We start from the raw sequence: 7386 nt of genomic DNA on the forward strand, positions 1-7386 counted from the left end.
AAAAGCACATTCGTCATAACAAATAAATGCACTAAAATAATAAAATAGATTAGATAGATTAATCCATGATATAGTTAAGAAGGAGCCTAAACTAGAAACAATAGCCTAAGTTGCGAAATGGATGGACGAGAATGACTTGTTATCTAGACTTGGACATGAAATGATTCTAAATTTATTTTTAGCATTGGCAAATTATAAAGTTGTCGAGGCCTGGAATATGGTATCAACTGTCACACCTTCTTTTTACACACCTACCCCGAAGGATAAATGTATAAGGGAGTTTTTCCATTTAAAGTGACATTATTCGAAATGGGATTATTTATTTGTTTTTAGAGTCGCCACTTGGGATAAGATTGGCTTTTGGTGTCCCAAGTCACCGGTTTAGCTTGAATCCCAAATCAAGGAAAATTTCGACTTCCCAATTGGAGTCTGCGAACCAGAAATTCTAAATAAGGAATTCTGTTAACCCGGGGGAAGGTGTTAGGCACCCCCGGATTCCGTGGTTCTAGCACGGTCGCTTAAACTATCATAATTGGCATGTTATCTGATTATAAAACATGTTTTTAACCTATGATGCCATTTTAAACTATTAACCGCTTTTAATTAATTTTAAAGAAGATTTAACGTCGTTTAAAACATGTCTTTGGATCGCGCCACATGAATGCACCCGCAATCCGAAACACATTTTATTCAACGTTGTGAGATTTAGAGTTGGGTCACATGAAATGCACACCCGAGTTTAGGAAGGTAATATTATTAAAATACGCGCCTAAAGCAACTACGAGTTTTAACTTTGCGAGCGCCATGGAAATTTGCTAAATGGCACGCCTTGAGTTCTAAGTATTTAAATATTAATTAAGCGAGGGCCATGGGCTTAGGAATTTTATTTGGCATGACACGCCTCAAATTATTCCAAAAGATTGTACTCACTAAAGCGAATTACGTATGTTCATATCTATGTCTTTTTAAATCTGAGATCACGTGTTGAAGTTGAGAGCAACGGAGCCATGTATGGCAGCTCAACATTCATCAACTATCAGCCCAAACTCATACCCAGTTGAACCAACCATTACGCATTCGATTTTTCTTGGGAGAAGTTGGTATCTCTGTACCACTACGTGAGACTATTTTTCTTTATCTAGGAAACAACAAGTATCTTAAAACATCCTCTATTTAATATTTCAAATCCTTTTAAACTCAACCCAGTGCAAATAAATGGAAGAGATATGACTTAATTTAGTTATTAAGGAGATCAACCTACTCAAACTGTTGCTTAAACCCAATCGAAACATCAGCTAATTAGAAAACTGGCCTTCGATTCTCAAGTCCATGCAAGTCTTATTGGGCTAAAGCTTGGGACCCAACAGCCTATGGGAACGAAGGCCCAAATGATTCACAAACTGAATTTATCACATGATTTTCATCCATCAACACAAAGGAACAAAGATAAACAAAAAATTAAACCAAAGCTTCGAATACACGTTATCTAGAATCGAAATTATGGCAGAAAGAAACGAACTAAATTGGAATAAAACATCTCTTTTAATTACAACCCTTTTCTATACTAAATTAAACTAGAGAAAGTATCCAAACCGGTAAAAGGGCCTTTTTAACTTCAGTCATGCATACAATTAGCAAGCAACAATCCATAACTTGGTTTCATGATGCACAGAGAATTTGCATAGCTGAAATTAATTAAATTGTCTCAAATGAGACCAAATGTAGCATCAGGAAATATTACTAAACTCATAAATCCAGTAATGGAATTTAACAGGGTTCACACACCAAATTTAGAGGTAGTTTCAATCAATTATTCATGTAAAAACAAGCAAGAATACAGAGATCGCCATGTGTGTACCTCATTCGCAAGGAAAATCAGCTAAACCAAGCCAAACCCATATCTGAAACTGGTTGAACCAGAAAACTTGAATAGAAATGATTAAAAGTCGAGACCAAATTGAATGAAGCTCAACCCAAAATTTTAGCAGATAACAACAGCTGAATCAGTGATTTCCTTTGTATTAATGATGCAAATCCAGAATCGGAATTTTGGCTTGAACAAACTGAACAATGACCGGATCTAAAAGTGACCTCGCCGGAACCTCGAAACTCCATCAACTTGGCTTAATTTGGACTGTAGCTTTGCTTGTTGAAGATCAAAATAAGGAGCATCATTGATTGGCTCTAATTTGAAGCAAACAAGTAACGAAATAGGGGAGGATTTTGTTTTCTTTTCCTTTTTGAAATCCAATTTCTCGCTTCTATTTTTTCTCACTTCCCTTGTGTCGTTTTTTACACCTTTTGAAATGATCTCCTTTTCTCCTTCTTTCTGTCTGTGTGTGCATTCCAGAAAAGCAATTTTGAAAGGGTGACGTCCCCCATTCCCTTTTTTATTTGATTTTTCTATATCAAAAGGAATACGCCGATGCTCTCTTTTTTTAGGGAGGGTCTCTGGATCAGAAGGTTTTATGTGGGGATATTTTTTGGTGGGAAATATTTTGGGGAAGGTCTCATGTGGGGAAGGTTCTTCCAATTCTTCTTTTTTAATCCCAATTTTCTTTTTATCTCTTTTTCTATTAAAAATTCTAGAATTAAAAATTCTAAAAAAATAATAATATAAAAAGCTACTTAATCCTAAATTAAAAGAGAAAAATCAATAAAAAGAAGTATTTTTTGTGATTTTTTTTTAATTTTTATAAAAAATGTAACTATCGATTAATCTTAAAAATGTAAAAGTAAGGCCTAAATGCCATGCGTGATATTTTGGTATTTTTCATGATTTAAATGCAAGAAAAATGCAAACAATTAATAAAATTTATAAAATTCCTAAAATGGCAAATAATTAAGGAAAAATCTATTTTCTCGGGATTTTGTAGGAGTATTTCATATAGGGCAAAAATCACGTGCTTACATCAACCATTTTGAGACTTATGGGATGGTCCCTCGACTCGCATGCCAAGACTTGGAAATGGCGGGTGTGGGAAGATTAATCTCGGCAACCCGAAAAAGATGATATGAACATTTGAATTGAGTAGGTGAAAATTTTAGAATAACTTAACGATGCAAATTGACCAAATAGTAGCCTTCTATTGCCCGATAGATTGTGCGAATTTGGACATCTACCAACTTGTAAATGAGAATTGGCATGAAGGTGAAAATTCTAATACATAGGTAAAATACTAAATATATTTTATGAAACCTATTTATATTTTATATTATTCGAGATAGAAGTTTAGGCATGTGTGGAAAGACGTGCAAATATTGAAGGTATAAAATTATGTGAGGCACGAGTGGCATTATTTTAAAAACATGTAACCATAAAATGACCTAAATAAAATTAACTCGCAAAATTTGATGGGGAAAATATTTCACCTAATTATAATATATTATGCCAGTTTTTAATGAAATCTTACTATACACCTTGTTGGTTAAAGAAAATCCTTAAGGCTAGTTGAAGGCACGAATATCTAAGGACTTACATTATCTAAGGACGATGATAAATCGAGCTTGTTGAAGAGTTTGCGGGCAAAACGTCCTACTTTATAAATAATAGAAGATCATGCCCAAAGACTAAAAAGATATATTAATTAGACTCTAAGAATTGGAGAGGACCTAAAAGAAATTTGGGCCTAAGTAAATACCCTAACGGTGCTCTAGAGTCGTTAAAGAGCGCTAAGCGCGGAATGATGGTGATTATTATTATTATTATTATTAATAAGTCAAGAGGATGATATAAAAATAAAAAATATCTAAACAAATAGAGTATATATTTAAATAAAAAAGTAAGCAAGCTGGATAATCAATATTTTCATCTTCTGAAAAACAACAAAATGTTAGTAAAAATAATAAAAGTCAAGTAAGCAACATAGCAAATAAGCGACGTAGCAAGTAAGCAAGCAAAGCATGTGACAGATTCCAAAGCATAACAAGTTATTGCGCGTCCTAATATGCAGGGGGGCCTCTTAGTGCCAGAGGTAGGCCTAACGTGTATTTGAAAGATAAATATGCCATTATGTATCATTCCATTTCTATAAATTAATAATTCTATTTCTTTTTGAAAAGAAAATAAATAGATAACTGCTTAAACATCTTTTTTTTTTTTGTAAAAAGAGAGTGTATTTTCATCAAAACAAAAAGAATATATTTATTATAATTAATTAGTAAGTAATTCTATTTTTCGAAAGCAAAAGAAGTACATGAATCGCTTAAGCCAGTTTATTTATTTTTACGTAAAGAAAATCAAAAGAAATTACAATAAAAGATATTTTTGTCATGTGTAAACTTCTCGTTGTTCCGCAAGATTATGTCATTTGAAAACTTTACACATGTTATAAAAAAGATAGTCATGCTCCTTTAACTAGGATTTAATTAATTTAAAGTAAATGATCCACATAATTGGCATGTTCACCATTCAAATAATGCACATAAATATGATAAGTGTCACTTGGAGTTGAAAACCCACTTGGACATTTAGGTAAGGTTAACTGATCGATTTAATACACCTCGGGTATTAAGCCACCTAAGGTTAAAATGATGCATGCTCTTAAATGGGTTTTGGTGTAGCTCTATCTTAGGTTGACTAAGAGTGGGTTTTCTAGACTGGTCTGCTCCCAAGTGGACAACTTGAGAGTGGAAAGCACATGACTGTCGACTGCACCGCTGATCGACTTACCCACGAACTTTCCCCTAAAAGGTGTTTTTAGTAGTGCACGGCCGCAAACCGCGTAACCGCTCGGTGTGTGCTTTGTGTGAAATTTTCAAAAGTGGAGGAAGTGAAATGGGAACGACAATATATATAAAGCAATAATAATAGATGAACAATTCATTAAATGCAGTTTATCATATAACGACAATTCAAATAAGCATCATAACAATAAAAAACACACAAATTAATTTTTATTATTAACCTAAGTTTGTTGTGGTATAGAACCTAGAATCCCCAGCAGAGTCGCCATGCTGTTATACCCCATTTTAACACGGGTCAAATTAGAGTATAACATATTGATATATCCAAGGTTTAATTAATTAAAAAGAGTCGCCACCTAATTAGTTTCAAGGTGAATTAGGACACCAATTTTAGCTAAGTAATGCTTAGAGTTAACTTTGTTTTAAAGTCTGCTTAACCTTAGAGTTATGAGTAAGGATTCTAATTAATCTTATAGGAAAGGTTGTAAAGGCATCCTATATGATCCGTTAACTATGGTTAACCGACCAAACTTAGGCTAATTAATAAAAAAAATAATATGCTGAAGTATTAATATATAGCTAACTATATAACTCGATAGAAAACAAGAGAGTATTCGATTTCAGCATTGGCTAACTTCTGTGGAACTTAACTACTTATACCTTAAGGAAAATGTTTAAGTCCATTCAGAAATTTGATGATTTGAGGAAAATATTTAATAGATCAGTTTTGACATGATGAAAGCAATAATTTAAAATAATGCTTAAAGGAAGAACGCTTGGAGACAAGTCTTCCTACTTGTTAAAGAAAAGCAATTTCATTTGGACTTTTAGAAAATACTCGACTGAATTTAAGCATATTAATTGTATTAAATCTCAACTTGATGATGTTAGAAATGATGTTAACAGGATCTTTTGAAAAGAAAAAAAAAACTTCCTTTTAATGACCCGTGAAAGTGTCAAATTACTGTTTTTGAAGTTTAGATGTAGAGGTAAACACTATATGATAAAATAAGTACCCTGTTTGCTAGCTAAAGAAGAGATATAATTAAATAGACTCAATCTTCTAACCCATGTTAAGCGTGAGATAAACACAAATACCAAATAAACCAGGAGACATCAAGAAATTAAATAAAACAATCATAAAATAAAGAGAAGATAAGAAAGACGCCATAGGCGCCCCAAGCATTTCGCTTGTTTTCTTGCTATCGGGTGCACTCTAAGGAAGATGCCATGTGATGACTCCATGCTCGGTATGGTGGTGAGTCTTGCATTAAGACTCCATTTTTCTCCAAGTACATATGCAAAGAAAAGAATAAAAGGAAAACATAATTAGAGGGAAGATCTAGTAATATGTAATATACAAAAATCAAAGACCCAAGATAAGCATATCATTCCTTCTTTGGTTTTGCAACAATTCACAAGCTTGAAAGCAGTATTAGTTTACTACACACAAATGATTAGTACAGTGAATTATTATTTTACGATGTTTGCTATAAGTTGAGAGAAAGTCAGTCAAACAAAACAGGGATGCTTTCTACTTCTCTTTTATCATCTCAAAATTAGTAATTGTAAAACACTCATACCTAGTAGTAAGATCTCTGAAATAGAACATGTCACTGTATATTAATAACTTCATTACCAGCTGAAAAAAAAACTATGTCCCCAACAAAGTATTTTAAAGTCTTAAAGCATGAGACTAAAGGGAAGTTTAACAATATGGTTCGAATAAACACCTTATAGTCCTATGACCAATGATATTTAGATCTTCCTAAAACTATTCGTTTCTACAATCCCAGATAACAAATCCGGCAGAGCAACGCGTTTTTGAAGCCAAAGTGAGTAAGAACACTAACTAAGACACGCCAAAATGTTAATAAATCGAGTATAAACTGCTGAACTTGTAAGCAAGTCATTTAACTACATGAACACATTTAGGCCTTCATATAACCGAGATCTCTAGCATGTAAAAAAAAATTCCCAAACTCGTTTATAGTTGTTGTATATTACAAATATTTAAAATAACTCTGGCCTAAACTAAAATTGATGTATCCTACAATGGCAGAAGTATTTGTAATAGGATACTCTTGCAAGTTAATTCCTTAAACTTAGCCAAATTTCACAAGCTAGACTAACTTAATTTAGTACATATGTCCAAACCATATACAGACTTCATGAAAAGTAGTTAAGGGGAATAGAAATGAAAATGGTCTGTAATAACATAGAAGAAACAAAAAAGGAATAGCTTACACCTATATGTTGGAGCTTGTTGCACGTTCTCCAACTCTTTAACAAAGCATAATGTAAATCTTTATTTAAAGTTTAGACATGGAATTTATTCTTTCCCAATATTCATTTTTAGTGCAGTAACTCTAACACGTATACATTTAAAACACACGTACTAAACCACAATTCTTCACACAAAATAAACTAAATCGATCCGTAGCTCGCACTCAAATCAAACAAATATTCATTTAAGACCTTAAGCAGGAGATAATAATAAGAGATAAATTTAAAGTCACTGACCTTTTTATGGGCAGCGAACTGAGGCGGGTCTTAGATGCACTATCGAACTTCGACCTTGACTTTACTCTTTCCTCTCGGACAAAAGCAGACTTGACTAAAATAAACAAAGGATAACAAAATTTTTGCTTTGGTAAATACCAAATAGAAACAGTAGAGGTGTTGAAGTTAAAGCTTTTC

This window comes from Nicotiana attenuata, unplaced genomic scaffold (assembly GCF_001879085.1).
Source record: "Nicotiana attenuata strain UT unplaced genomic scaffold, NIATTr2, whole genome shotgun sequence".
In the NCBI taxonomy this organism is placed as follows: Eukaryota; Viridiplantae; Streptophyta; class Magnoliopsida; order Solanales; family Solanaceae; genus Nicotiana; species Nicotiana attenuata.